At 44.3% G+C, this 14,828-nt stretch overlaps 1 long non-coding RNA gene across 1 annotated transcript; it reads right to left on the reverse strand.

Annotated features, from left to right (window-relative positions):
• Window positions 1-6,489: 6,489 nt before the first annotated feature.
• Window positions 6,490-11,860, reverse strand: LOC125946145 (uncharacterized). Its single transcript, XR_007467423.1, has 3 exons — window positions 11,776-11,860; window positions 7,913-8,023; window positions 6,490-6,965 (listed from the first exon to the last, which is right to left on the reverse strand). It is a non-coding gene; the product is annotated as an uncharacterized LOC125946145 (long non-coding RNA).
• Window positions 11,861-14,828: the final 2,968 nt, after the last annotated feature.

Consider the following 14,828-nt stretch of genomic DNA (forward strand, 5'->3'; position numbering starts at 1 on the left):
AAATAAATCTTGTGCTTGAAGGCGTACATTTTTGTTCCGTCAGTATATTTAGGCACCATCGGTTATTTCACTGTGTAATTCCGTAGAGAAGTGAGCAGGCGACCGGCACATCTGTGCGGGTAGATAGAGATGGCCTTGCATTTATGCCAACTCAGTATGCGAGTGCCCACCCCCACCTAAAGTTTCTGTGTTAGTGTGTGGCCTGCCAGCCCCCTTCTCGGTGCCCGGCTCCCCGGCCCCGGTAAGGTGCATGCCCTCCCTTCCCCCTTCAGCCGACCCCCTAAAAAAAAATGTCTGGCTATTCCACTGCCCAGTGGCAAAGCCTGCCGCATTTTTAACTAAATCGCGCGAGCGTACACCACGCGTCATTGTGGCGCTTTTAAGCGGCGGTGATAATCAGCGAGACAGGCAGAAGTACTCCAAAGCGCACTAAGCACTTTCCTGTGCAAGAGTCGCCTAATGCGATCTTCCCTTCAGGACGACGCACGGCCATATTATAGTGTTCTCGCGCAGTCTAGTTAAAAATGCGGGAAGCTGTACATACCCTTTTGTACATAGAGAGTTGTCTGTTATGGCAGTTACCAAGTTGCACCATTACTGGTAACCCAAGTTGTCTACTAGACCAGACAAGAGGCCCTTGTTGGCTACTCGGCAAGACAGTAGCCAGAACCTACTGTGTGGTCCAAGTTGTTTATACGTATCCCCAAATATATCCAGCGAGGAAACGATGACGAGCGCCAAAGCCCGGGGAAGAGCCAAAGCAAGCTTCGCTTTAAAAGGAAGCAGGGATAACGCATCCCGCGCTAAGAAAAAAAAAGACAACTAATACCGATGGTAACGAATGCAAATAAAGAAAGCCATACAGATGAACATTATTTCTCAAAATTTGCACACATATAACTGAGGTGTAATGTCATTTCCCAGCCGCATATTTAACAACTGGCTTCGTTTCGAGTTAAGTTGTCGTCATCATCATTGTTATTGTCATCGTCATTGTGTTTACGGTTGCTGCTGTATTTAATGCGAGTAGCAATCTGAGCGTTCTTCACAAACTTTTGTGGGGCTATCTATCTATCTATCTATCTATCTATCTATCTATCTATCTATCTATCTATCTATCTATTCCATCCATCCATCCATCCATCCATCCATCCATCCATCCATCCATCCATCCATCCATCCATCCATCCATCCATCCATCCTCCATCCATCCTCCATCCATCATCCATCCATCCATCCCATCCATCCATCCATCCATCCCATCCATCCATCCTCCATCCATCCATCCATCCACCCATCCATCCATCCATCCATCCATCCATCCATCTCCATCCACCATCCATCCATCCATCCATCCATCCAGCCATCCATCCATCCATCCATCCATCCATCCATCCATCCATCCATCCATCCATCCATCCATCCATCCATCCATCCATCCATCCATCCATCCATCCATCCATCCATCCATCCATCCATCCATCCATCCATCCTCCATCCATCCATCCATCCATCCATCCATCCATCCATCCATCCATCCATCCTCCATCCATCCATCCATCCATCCATCCATCCATCTCCTCCATCCATCCATCCATCCATCCATCCATCCATCCATCCTCCATTCAAGGTAGGGTCACTGGTCCGAAGTCCGTGGTCTATGGGTAGAGCATCGGGCTGATGTGCGAAGGAAACCGGGTTAGACACCAAACGCCGGACAATTTTGGGTCCCTGGGCACGTGACAATCGGTATGCGGCGCTCATCAGTTAACTCGTTTCGCGCCAACTTGTGTTAGCTGGTATGTGCCACTTCTTACGCGGCGTTCTTCAGTGAACCTCTCTGACACCAGCTTGGCTCACTGGTTATGTGTCGTTCTTCAATGGCAAAAGGAATCATTTAGGATTTCTACGGCACTTGAACGGAATCGAACGCCCGTCATATGCCGGGTGTTCAAAATTAAGCTTTACGGAATTTTTTTAAATCGCCTGTGGCAGGTAGCATAATTCTTATCGTTGAGCTGGGTTATTTGAAGAGGCGGACATTAGTAGCGCGAGAAATCGAAACACATAGTTTACAAGTTTATACGGCCGATAAAACTACTCTCCTTACTTCGTATAGCTGTCCACTAACTTGCAATCGCGATCGATCCTTCGCCTTCCGGCGAAGAAGCGGCTTTTTTTATGTAAAATATTTTGTTTTTAAGAACTTATTTTGAATGTTTATTTAGCATCAAAACGTCAACGAAGCCTAGCGGAAATAGCCTACTTCTCGACACTCACCAGCTCAGGAGCAAAAACAAAATTGTTACTGCAACTTTTAATTTTGCCTTAATTTCTTTTGAAACGCGTCTATTCTGTTCATTGTGTTGCGATCCCTCTATGCTTTTTTCCCTATTCTGTGCTTCTCATTTACTTAATGCACAATAATTTATGCGAAAAAGAAGAAGCGATCTCTCCTGCCGGGTAAAGAAATATAGCAATGAAATTCACATAAATGTAGTGTAAGGCTGACCACCTCAAATTTATTTACAATATGAGAACAAACTTCAACTGTGAAGATGTTCTCATTGCTGCAGCAAGCACCGCACGATGTGCTCGTTCCATAGCAAACGATTGATAATAATCGAGCGACAAGATTCCAGGCTTAATTACTATGCAAATAGTGATCGGCGTACTGTTTTTCTTCGTTAACAGAAGTCGCAGTTTCGCCCCAAAGGCGAAGCATCGATTGCGATAGCAAACTGGTGCACAGCTATACGAAGTAAGGATAGCAGTTTCATTGGCCGTATGAAGTTGTAAGGCATACTAACTAAATTAACAAGCATGGTGTCATGCGTGCGCAAGCAAACATGAACGCATATCACGCGATGACCGCCGGAAACTCGCTGTCAAAACCCTGTAGTGAGTAAGCGCGGCAGCAGCAACGAGCGAATTGACCTTCGTCCCGCCGATCGCATCAACGCGAACTAAGCCGCGAAAACACAGCGCAGGATTGAAGGACACTGCCTCGCCGCAGATGGCTTTCAAGATACAGCCGCGCGGGCGGGAGTGCGCGGTGTAGTATGCGCTCCCCCTCCCTCCCTCCCTACCCTCCCCCCGGAGCCTTGCTGCCCGGAGGGCGCGGGCGGTCGCTTGGGCGGTGCGGAGGGAAACACGCGGGGGAAACACCCCGGCGCGGAGGAAACCCCCCAGAAAAATTAGAACGTTCCGCCTATGTCTGTTACCACGTATGTTCTGCTTGTTACTGCTGTATGTTGCGTGTGGGCGTACCGTATGCATTTCTCATCCTATGCATCAGTCTTGTCTTCTAGGTATGGCCAGGCAAAAACATCTCCAGCAGCTATTCAATCACGTTTCTCCCTCTCTCTCTCCAATGATTCGTGTTCGCCCCCAGAGACACACTGAATTCTGAATGCTACGTGTGTGTATCAGTAACGGTGTATCTCACAGTGTACCATGAAGTGGCTTAGTGCGCCATAACACCACATTAAAATTTTGGACCACTGGAAACATCAGATGCCCGTAGAGGCACTGAGGAGAGTAATTCATTGCAGAAATGGTACAGGGTTACAAGAATCGCGACGTTCAGTTATCATAGCTTGTGGCTACCTTTCCGGCCCGCGTCTTTTTCAACATAAAGACAAACTGATAATCGTTCTCCCTATTCGCCCTTCAAATATTAAGCAAAATAGCCACATGCTCAATGAAACATTCATTCAGTAAAGTTATCCATTCATATATGCTTCTTCATTTTCCGGCTGCTGAGAGTGATGTTCATGCGCAATAGCACTGAGTTCATGCCAGGTCGCGACTACGATGTTTAGGGATTCAAGGCGCGCACGAACCCGGCGATGAGCTTTTTGCCAATATTGCAAATGGCTTCGCGGCTCCCTTGCAATGGAAATCACATTGCGATACCCAAATGCGCTGAGCTATAGAGCTGATCTTAGACCTCCCTCGAATAAAGAAAAATGCATATAAAGAGTGAAATTTGGCATCACAATCACATTATAGTAATGCGCTGCCTCATGCAACGACACCTCTTTGATCTGACACTCTAACGACCTTAAAAGCTTCTGACAAAGCAAATAAGTACGAAGGAAAGGTATTACGAAGAAAAAGACAGTATTACGAGTTTAGACTTTCGTTTTAGCCAGCTCACGATTGCCAATTTTTCAAGGTGCTAGAACGTATTTGTTTCTTGTGCAGATTTTTATACTGATGACATCTGGAGGACATCAATGACTCTGGCAGAAATGGGGAGCGTAATGCACTTGAAAGGGACCATATATGAATAATGCATAGTGTTCCTTCGTTCTCTGGAGAGAACTAGAAACAAACAGGTGTGGAAAACCCCGTCAGTGTAATAAAGCACTTATAACAATGACGTATATTGATATAGAGCTGTGCAATTAAAACATATTTGTGGATAGCTTAATTAAGAAATTCAAGTTATTCATCTAATCGTAGTCTTGACAACAGAACGTACAAATTGCACCAACCATGGCACAAGGCAAAGTGTAGTGTACTTTTCTGGGAACAACGTTTAACGCCTCACTCTGCGTCAAATCAGTTTCATCCGTCTCCGGTATAACTCCTTCCATTCCTTTTCAGATATGCACATTGTTCATGCCTCGACTGTGTTACATATATCCTGAACTCAATGCAGATACTTTGCAGATACAATGCAGATGCTGTAGCCTCAAGCTACAACATCTGCATTGTTTCATTGCTTCATTCGTGCCCGTAAAGAATCATCAGAGCCCCCTGATTCCAGAATAAAAAAAACCGGGGTAGCTTGCACTAGTGGCGCAAGGCTAATGACACAGCGGAGCTGATCGGTTCCTAGCTGGTCCTTGCAATACGAAGTGAGGCTAAGTTATACGAAGTGTATAAGCATTTCCTCGTCGTACGTGGCATAGGGGAACGCCTCGCGAAGCACTTGCAGTCCGAGCACACGTGGGGCGAAAGCTATGCACAGTGTACGGGCGGCGCGCAGCAGACGACACGCCGGGATGACGTCACGGCGCATGCGCAGTAGCGCGCAGCGGGTGGGAGCTCGGCCGAGCCGCCGCCAGAGGCGCCTGCTGCAGTCACGGACACCGCGAGCGTTCGGCGCTAATGCGGGGAAGCGGAGAAGCGCGGATGGCATCGGCATAACCTCTGCGCGTTGCCTCGATGGTGCTGCTACAATTTGTTTCTCTCTCTCTCTCTCTCTCTTTTGCTCTCATTTTGTCTTTCTGTCTCCCGAGCACAGCGCGCGACGCTCCGCGAGGTGGTTGCTAGGCAACGCAGTGGCAGGCGGCACACATGACGGCCGGCCTACACAGCTACTCTGTTAAAAAAAACTGAGACTTATGGTGCTTTCTTTCAGATGAACTACATCTGGTTGAAGGCAAATTTTGTTGGCATAATTCTAAGCAGCATCTCCACTCATACTGTATGTCTAATGATGTTAAACTTACAGTACAAATATGAAGGTCGAAGTTTCTGATCCCTTGCTACATTAAAAAAAAAAAACACTGCTGAACACACTTCCCTCGGACAGAAAAGTTTTATTGTTCAGTGCACATCAACCTATTACACAACACACACGCACATGAGATTGGTTTCATACGCATTACTTGAGTAGAAACAGAAATGTTTACCTAAGGCCTTCCAAGCCCTTAATAAACAGTAGACCCCCATTGGGACACAGCAAAACACTAGCAACATTCATGTCCTTCTATTTGGCAGCCTCAAAGGCTACAAAAATTGAACATCACAAACTAGACCGCTTAACGTGGAGCTCTAGACCAAACTCGTCACCGAAAAGAGCCTATTCAGCTTGTTCAATCATTTCGCTAACTTTTTCCCAATCCGCGAGCACCATATACGTCACGTTTAAAAACAAATCGATGGTGTGTAATGTTTTCATAACCTCTCATCTCACCGCGAAAACAAAGCTTGAGAACAAGAACTTTTGTCTCTGTTAGGTTTGAATTGCGATCACGAATGAATAAAGCACTTATGCGCATGCGTAGAGCTCATTTTCGCGGTGTTCATTTGCAACTCAACCTGTACATTGCAGTTAATTCCAGGGTCATTCGCTGTTGCCTCTGTATAAACAGCGCGCCGCATTATGTGTGCCAGCGAGTACTACTGAGCTGCCGGTGTTTCCTGCGCATTGCGCATGCACCCCACAGCCTACAGGGACGAATGCCCGTGGTGCGGGGCCACGCCAAACCTATAGCACATTACGTGGGAGTGCACGCTACACAAAATAGAACACCATGACATGAACACCACGAGGGAGCAATGGGAGGCACTGCTGTCCAGCTCGGCCCTGGACGACCAGCTCAAGCTGATCCAGAGAGCAGAGAAGATGGCAAGAGCCAGCGGAGCCCTGGACTAGGGGCCCCAACCATTAGCGATGCCCCATCGGGGCAAGACAAAACTCTATCTTTGTAATAAAGTTTATCTATATATCTATCTATCTATCCTGCGCAAGGGTCCGACACACTGTCTTATTCCTGGTAGGAATGGAAGAAGTTTAGCTACCGACAAGATCATCGCACATGGACGTTCCTTCGACACCAGCATTTCGATCAGGCGTGGCCATGGTAGTAGCTCTTGACGAGTGCCGCAATAATGAAAGCGAGGCCCATGCTGAGGATTGCGGCGCCTTGAGCCGTTGTGTGTAAGTTGTACTTTTCACTGAGGCTGTACATGCGGGCCTCCATTGTAAGCGAAAGCACGAGCATGGCACCTCCGCCGGCGAGAAAGCACGTTCCGACAGCCACGAACACGCAAGACCAGCCGACCGTGCGGCGGCTGAGCGCGTCGCCATGTACAGTACGAGCCTTGAGGAGTACCAGGTCCTTTCTGTGTTTTAACCACGTCTCTTGCTGCAGCTTGCTGCAGTCCAGGACAATTTCAGGCCGAGGTGATTGGTCATTCATGTTCGCAGTTTTGTTTGCAGTCACCTGAGACGAGAAGTTTGATTATGATCACTTTCTTGTGCATCGTTATAAAAAGCTCTTAATTTTGGTAATACGTGCTGAGTCCTATCAAATTATTGCCAAGACGGGAAGAGATGAAACGGTTTGATATATTTGCGAATAATATTTATTTTTGAATAATATTGTACTACGCCGCAATGAAGGAAAACAATCGATACTCGCGTCTGTTTTATGTTAATATTAGGTAAAAAGCTGAATGCAGTGTACTGTTGTGTTTGCATGGTATATCACTGCTTTGTTTTTGAAGTTGCGAACTACAACTATTGTTACTGCTTCATATTTATTGTTGATCATTCTGCATTGCAAATGTTGATGTCCCTGTATTTTTCTGTTTCTAGTCTAGTTTATTAGAATTGGTGTAACCACTCCTGCTTGGACCCGAATAGGGCCTGCAGTATTTGTAAATAAATAAATACAAGCAGTTTGGGGATGTACGATATGCTTCGCACTGATTCCTTAGCGCAAGACAAGACGAAGACAATGAAGGAAACAGGACGGGCGCTTCCTTGCCCTCGTCTTGTCTTGGCGCTGCCGTATTAATAATTTATTATCAACTAGACTGTTTGTCAGTTCCAATGCTTCGCGATTTCCACTTCAAAGAATACCTCTAATATATTGCCAAGCTGCAATTTATGCTCAGACGCATCTTTTCAAGGAAGTTGTCACTCATTAAGTGCTCTTAACATTTTTTTGGCCAGGACCTCGCTAGAGCCGGTCAGTCTAAGGGCGTCGCTTTACTGATACAACCATAAATATCTGTAGCATGTACTCCACATGGTGAAGTAGCCTATGTCGCAGCATATTTGTATAGCGATTGCCTATAGCCAGGTGTATTTTTTTTCGTTCAGCAATACTTATTTAATAGGTAATGGTACAATTTGGGACGGTAAATACAAATATATGTGACTTACGACTGCCAGTCCATGCATACTTCGGTGAGTTCTGTGTGCACGACAGACTGAATGCCTTAAATCTGTATTTGGTTCATGTACTTAGGCGCTTTTTTTTCTGTCGCAGGGCCCCTGCGAGGAAGAAGCATAGATTGCAAGTTTCAGCTTTGTTTTCGTTTTTAAGCTTGACAAATAAGGAATTATTTATTGAGAACTCCTTTGGTGTAACATACCAGCACCTCTTTAAAAATGCTAAGCGTCACGTAGCTCTTTGATTCCCTTCACTTTTAAATGAACACATGTCTATGTCTGGAGCAATGCGAACATGTTCCTGTTGAGTTATTCTCAACTAAAATCAAATAGGAAAAATTTCAAGAATTTTGTATGGGAGAAAAACGGGGGGCATGTCCCAAAGTCTACGTAGAACATTTTCATAAGGGGCACTACATGGCTTCGGTTGCCCGGTTCTGTATCACCATGGTTGTATGTAAAGAGGTCAAAAATAGCCTGTGTATGCTACCATACAAGAAGCATGGGCACGTTTTGCAATTTCTCGTTCTATTTCTTAACGTCGTCTGCACCAGCACCGTCTTTCAGGGCTTTTCGGTATTACAGCTGTTGACAGGAAACCGATGCTTCATGGAAAGCATCGAAAGCTGTGCATTTGTCACATATATTACTATAATGTGCCCGTAAAGCTAAGAAATGATTGATCTATTATTGGCAAGTGTGGGCATGGCAAATTGAGATTCTAACCTCAAGAAAATCATAAAAGCACGCTGCTGTCATAAAAGCCAGTGTTCAAACATATTCAGTGAATGAATTTGCGGAAAATGGGCTGAGGTTTTTTTCTGCATCTTTACTATAGTTGAAGAGAGATGTTGGTCATAAAATTTTCGGTTTGTGGTTGATATAGCTACAAGAAAGCCGTTCCACCTTGTAGACGAATACAAAATAAAAACTTATTCTTACGAGGTTCAGCAACATAGCTACATAAAAAAATTTATCGTACTTGTATTCCCTCGCTAAGCAGCAGTGAATTTCCAATACTATAAGGTACCGATATATCCAAACTGGCCACGAAAGGGTTGACGACATACAGTGTTTTATGGCGCAAGGGCCAATAATGGCCAAAGAGCAGCGACTATCAAAAGCATAACTTAGTTATCACGAGCACTGTAGCCCTCGAAACATTTACCGGACAATCTTCCGAAGAACCTCTGGCACTGCTGAACACCTTAAAAATAATACAACCTCAACACTTCTCACCTCACCGCGAAAACCGAGCTTGAGAAGAAAAAATTCTCTCTCTGTTGATTTGAATTGCGATCACGAATGAATGAGAGAGTTGAACGCATGGGTAGAGCTCATGTTCATGGTGTTCACTGCGACGTAACCTGTAAATTGAAAAAAAGCACGTGCGCCTGCAATATCGGCATTACCATGATGGCGGCGCTACAAAGGCGATGACGGGAAGACGACGATGAGTATGGTGAAGCATGGTTATCATGTCGCGCTCGATATCAAGGTGACGTCATCTTTGTTAGCATCTTGACGACGTGGTCATGCTGCAGCCGTCGTCTTTATTGCCATTTGGTTGCAGTTATCGTGCTGTTACCTGCTGTTACAGGCGCGAAACGTGGGTCGTCCTTGTTTCAGATTCCATAAACTCAGTTACTACGAATGGCATTTACGAGCTGGCGATTCTCGGGGAGGTTATAAATGTCTCCTTCCAGCTGACGTTGAGAAGAACTTCCCTTCTACTCTTGTAAAACACTCAGATTTCCAGTAACACCGGATAAACTACAACGCTGAGAGGCCCTCCCACAATATGGAAAAGCATTCAAAAATCATGCCTGAGTAGACGATCGCTGTCTGTAGCGCGTCAATTTTTAAGGACCTACGAGGCAGAGAACTTCCTACAAAACTTACTAGAGGCAAGTCTGGTGCTGCGATCATTGAGATGACGTAGGAATTGTGGGTAGTACACTGACTTAAATTGTCGAGTGACTTCAAGCGTTGCTGTAGCATTGCTTATCACAAATTCACAACCTCTTTTTTGTGTGTGGTAATATTGCAATCATATTACGCATTACCTTTATAAATTTACAACAATATCTTTATTGAAATAAAAATGACACAAATTTAGTCACATATAATAGTGACACTAACTCATTTTCCACATTTGACTAATACTAATAAGAAAAATATTGCAAGGTAACAAGTAATGGTAGAGGTTCGGTCAATCTAGAGCGGAAATAGGCACGTTAGCATAACAATATCACATACAGTCCTAGACACAATGAAACATGCTAAAAGACCAAAACAGGTTGCACCACAAACTATACTGAGCCCCAAAAAATGCGCGCGTATAATTAGTTCTTCGGTGTTTCACAAGGACGCAATAAGGCAGCTTTCAAAACACACCCTATCGGAAAACCCTAAATGCCCTGTTCCCTAATCCTCTTTGTGACTATTCGTTTTATAGAAGTACACAAAGGCGGGGGGCGGTAGGGGAAATGGATCAGGGCATGTCGGATTTTGGGTATAGGATTTTACGACTTATTTCCTTGCATGCAAAAAGCCAATAAGTCTATGTGTCTATGTATTGCAACATTTACAAAGCCGCTTGGATATACCAGCATGAAGTTTAGAAAAATTTATTCACTGTCAACCATTCCCATACTGCCTGAACTGGTGTGCCAGCAGTTCTCGTAGACGCTTGTGCCAGATTTCGGTGAAGCAGTTGTACGAAACTTGATGCTACAAGTTATGAGGTTAGATAGCCCTGCGCGTGAAATTTCTAACTGCGTTCGCCTGTACTCGCGGAGCATCTTCTTTATTTTTTTTATTCCGCATTTTTAAAGAATTTGCGAATCGGGCAGAATGCATGTGCCGTGCAATGCGAAGCACCTTGTGAAGCACTGGCAACGCTTGCCGTAGCGCACTCGAACTAACATCGCGGACGCTATTTCTTAGCGCCCGTAAACGGTACGAATGTTAAACTCGCCGGATAACGTACGTTATCATAGCGCACGCAAACCACAGAAACCAAATAACGTTCGGAGAGTCACACAGTGAGGACGACGCTATTTCCTTACGTACTTAATGCATTTACGTTTGGTTGAAAACGCTATTCTAAAACTGTCTAATGTTTACGCACGCTAAGAAATAGCGTTGTCGAGCATGGCGGCACCAATGGTTCCCGCTTCAACGTAAATTCTCGTGATGGCTACGCTCGCAATCTCGTTAATCGCCATTAACTATTGGAATGTAAACTTACCTGAAACGTCAGTTATGATCGCATAGCGAGTCCAGTTTCTGAGATTCAGCGATTCCAGCGTTCGTAGGCCTAATGAGGCGCGTCCGCATAGCAACAACAGGATGGTTGCTAATGGACTGTCTTTGCTTGAATACGTTTGGAACGAGGCACCAGACGGTGCCCTGTTTTCTAACGACTTCCTTGCGTTTGCGTTCCCGTCCGGAAAACCAAAGTATTGAAGGGACGCGCACCGTAGCATCCTACAAAGCTGATTACGTTTATCGTACGTAGGGTGACAAACGCTATTCTAAAACTGTCTAATGTTCGGGGCAAGAACGTGGTATCACTGGCTTGATCCCAGATCAGGTATTTTTACTTAACTCACGTCCTCTTCTCTGACTGAGTCAAAACGCCGCGATGGCATGGAACGAACGAATGACATAACGAGAAAGAAAAAAAATTTGCAAACACAACCTGCCTATTTTCCACTTCGTAAAAGCTGTTCGCAGTAAAAACCTGGCTAGGTGGACAAGGCTATTCCATGCGCCCTCTTTGAAAAGCAATGAAGTAATAAAGTTCTGTTCCTATAACTAGAAAAAAAAGGCAGTAGAAGGTACTGTACCTCGTCTCTCTATAGTGCCAAGCGAGAAGCGCAAATGGTGGTGCCTCTGTGTAGTTGACCTGGTTGAATCTATGCAGTTCACTTGAACTACAATAATAATGCCAACAGCATCATGTTGGAACATTTAACGAAAAGTTTCACTTTTGAATACGAACAGCTGCGTTTGTGACTCCACAGGTGTGTGATGCGCGCTTTCTTTTTTCTTGTTTATTTTCTCGTTTTCCGTGCCCCTTTGATGAAGCGCATATTTTGTGGCCTTCGAATACCGACAAGACTTCCGGAATAGTGCCCGTAAACAAAGCAGTAGCATCGCATTCGGCACATTGTTGTTTTATGGTTACGCATAGAATTACCGCATTTACTTTATTTTTCCCACTCCCTGCGATTGTGTTGCGACGTGCGTTCATCAGATTTAGTTTCTTGAATTCTAAGCTGTGTAATACTTTCGCTATATTACATGCTGTTTAACTTAAGTATGCAAAATTATAGTGCAAACTAATGAACATTACGTGCCACATTCCCTCTTGTTACAGGCTCAGGCAGCATAGCTCAACTTGGCACTGTTGGTTTCCGAGTATCATGATGCCCCCAAAATACTCAACAAAAACTTCCCACACCGTTATGCCATATAGCCCATGTCATGACTGCAAACAATTCAGTGCAGATAGCAAAAGCAAACAAAAAGCACCGGAACGTGACAGGCCACTGCACCGACAGGTTAACACTCCTATGAACTGCTTGCATCATTCTTATTGCCATGTGATATAACCGAGAGTGCCAATTGAGCCCTGTGAGTCTTATCAAAAGTTTCATTTAAGTAACGAGTTGTTACTCAGTTACCATGGCCTTCTATAAAAATATTTTAAAGCGAATTGCAGGAAGGCCGAAAATTGGAGAGATGAGCAGCGCCATTTTGTATTTGCCACTGAATTGAGGAAGCAACACCAAGAGCTACTAAGGCGGTGGAGAACAAGAACAACTACGACGACCACAACGCTGGGCAGATACACCTCCTCAGTGCTTATTGTTAGCCATTTTCTCCTCAAACCTCTTCATTAGGTGTCGACACCATGAAGGCTGACGCGTCTATAAGCCACCACCAGGTAATTTGCTACAAACCTCAGGCGCGCTTATTTTCTTTCTCAGCACCAAGAACAAGGAGAATATCAAACTACATGTTAATTGCAATGGCAATCATCTTAGTCTGCGTTGTTACTTAAATATATACAATGTATGTGCTTACAAGCTTTATTCTTCGTCTCGCTATCATCAAGGTACTGCTAGGCTCTACGCGAACCATTATGTTCAAGGCTTTTACGGCGTGCGAAACAAATGAGCGTGAGCAAAGTAAATACCAACACAGGCAGTGCACTGCTTTTGTGTGCTTTTATGCGGACAAAACTGGCACTGAAACAGCTGAAACGAGTACCGGCGAAAAATTTATCCTTTACCACTCAATTTAAACCTTCATCACTCACTCACTCATTCAAATGCTCCTAAGGATGTCAAGATATTCTCTATTTTGTGTGGTATAAAACTATTTCATACGTCTATTTTTTTACTGTATTTAGTATATTTAGTGTATTTCTAAAATTTCATTTATCTACATCATAAGACCCTCTACCCAACGAAATTCTTTCGTCCACAATATTTACTAGTATTTCAGCATCTGAAAAGACGAATGGCAAAGATGAATATTCTTATACATCTTCTATAGTGTAGTCAAGTGTGCAACATTAGTAAAAAACACGCTGCGCCCCCCCCCCCCAAAAAAAAAAAGAACGGGAAATGATTAATCAATATTCTCCTGAGACCCGAACGTAACTATGGAACACAATCGCTCTTCAAGGTGGTTTTTATTGTCTAATGTTATGCTTCGAAGTTGCAATACAAGTTTTAATATTTATATGTCACGGTTAGATGTCAAAAGCTGCGTATCCATGTACATAACAAAAATAACTATCTACATCATCCCCTCACGTTTGCTAAGGTAAAAAGTGCATTTCATTGCTTAAATGGAGAGATGAAAATGGAACTACGTGTAGTACGCTGCCATGTTGCTGCCGCGTCCGGTATTTTCACGTAATCTCAGTCATTTAGAAACATACCTCAATGTTGCTTCCGGCTGTCTGGGACGACACAAAGGTCTAGATCAATTAAGTGTCATATATTTAGAAATCGGATGACAAGAGTAAACAACTTCTTTACCGCTACACTTGCACCTTACGCCATACCCAGAATCAATATTTTGCGTTATAATTTCCGACTGAATTTCGAGAAAACGTTGAAGGCAATGTGCCATGTATTGTACAGTACAAGGGGTCTTAGGAGGATATAACAGTATACAGGCTACACGAGATGACATATTCGCAAAACCAGGAAATATACAAACTGTCAGCAGAAGTGCGCACCTATGACGCACTTCAGGCACCAGTGTCACAAAAGGTGTCACAACAATCGCCAGAACAGACCGCAGCTTAAGTTAAAAAAAGCGTACCCTCCATACCTGTACGAAGCAGAAGAGCAATGCTTTACGCGAATATAAAACGTTATTGTGCAGGCAGGTTGGTTGTGCAAGGCTGTTGCACAGATGGTTATACAGGCTTCCAAAAGTTCGCTGTGCAGGCTTATGCACAGCTGCGGGTCTGTTTTCAAGTTCGGTTATAAAAAGAAGGAATGTGTATGTGCAGTACTGCGATTGTCATGTGCAGTAGTACCGCGATCATGCGCAGTACCGCGATTGTCATGCCATTGTTGTGGTATGCGTGACATTAAATGAAATAAAAATGCAGGCTTTACTATTATTTTTTTTCATTGAGCTCAAATAACGGAATACCATGTGTAGAGGTCTAATGGCCGGTTCGTTACCCAAGAGAAGGTATACATGGAGGTAAAAAATTTCACATACCTAATGTGCGATTTACAAGTGCGGTGTTCTAAATTCTGGCATCTGTAAACCTTTCTCAGCTCGAACTTGGTGTATTAAATACATGCCCGTACACGTCGGAGCGCACACGCCGACAATGCTGGCCACCTCATTCGAGCTTGCCGCC

The sequence above is a fragment of the Dermacentor silvarum genome, chromosome 6 (genome assembly GCF_013339745.2).
Source record: "Dermacentor silvarum isolate Dsil-2018 chromosome 6, BIME_Dsil_1.4, whole genome shotgun sequence".
NCBI classification, from domain to species: domain Eukaryota; kingdom Metazoa; phylum Arthropoda; class Arachnida; order Ixodida; family Ixodidae; genus Dermacentor; species Dermacentor silvarum.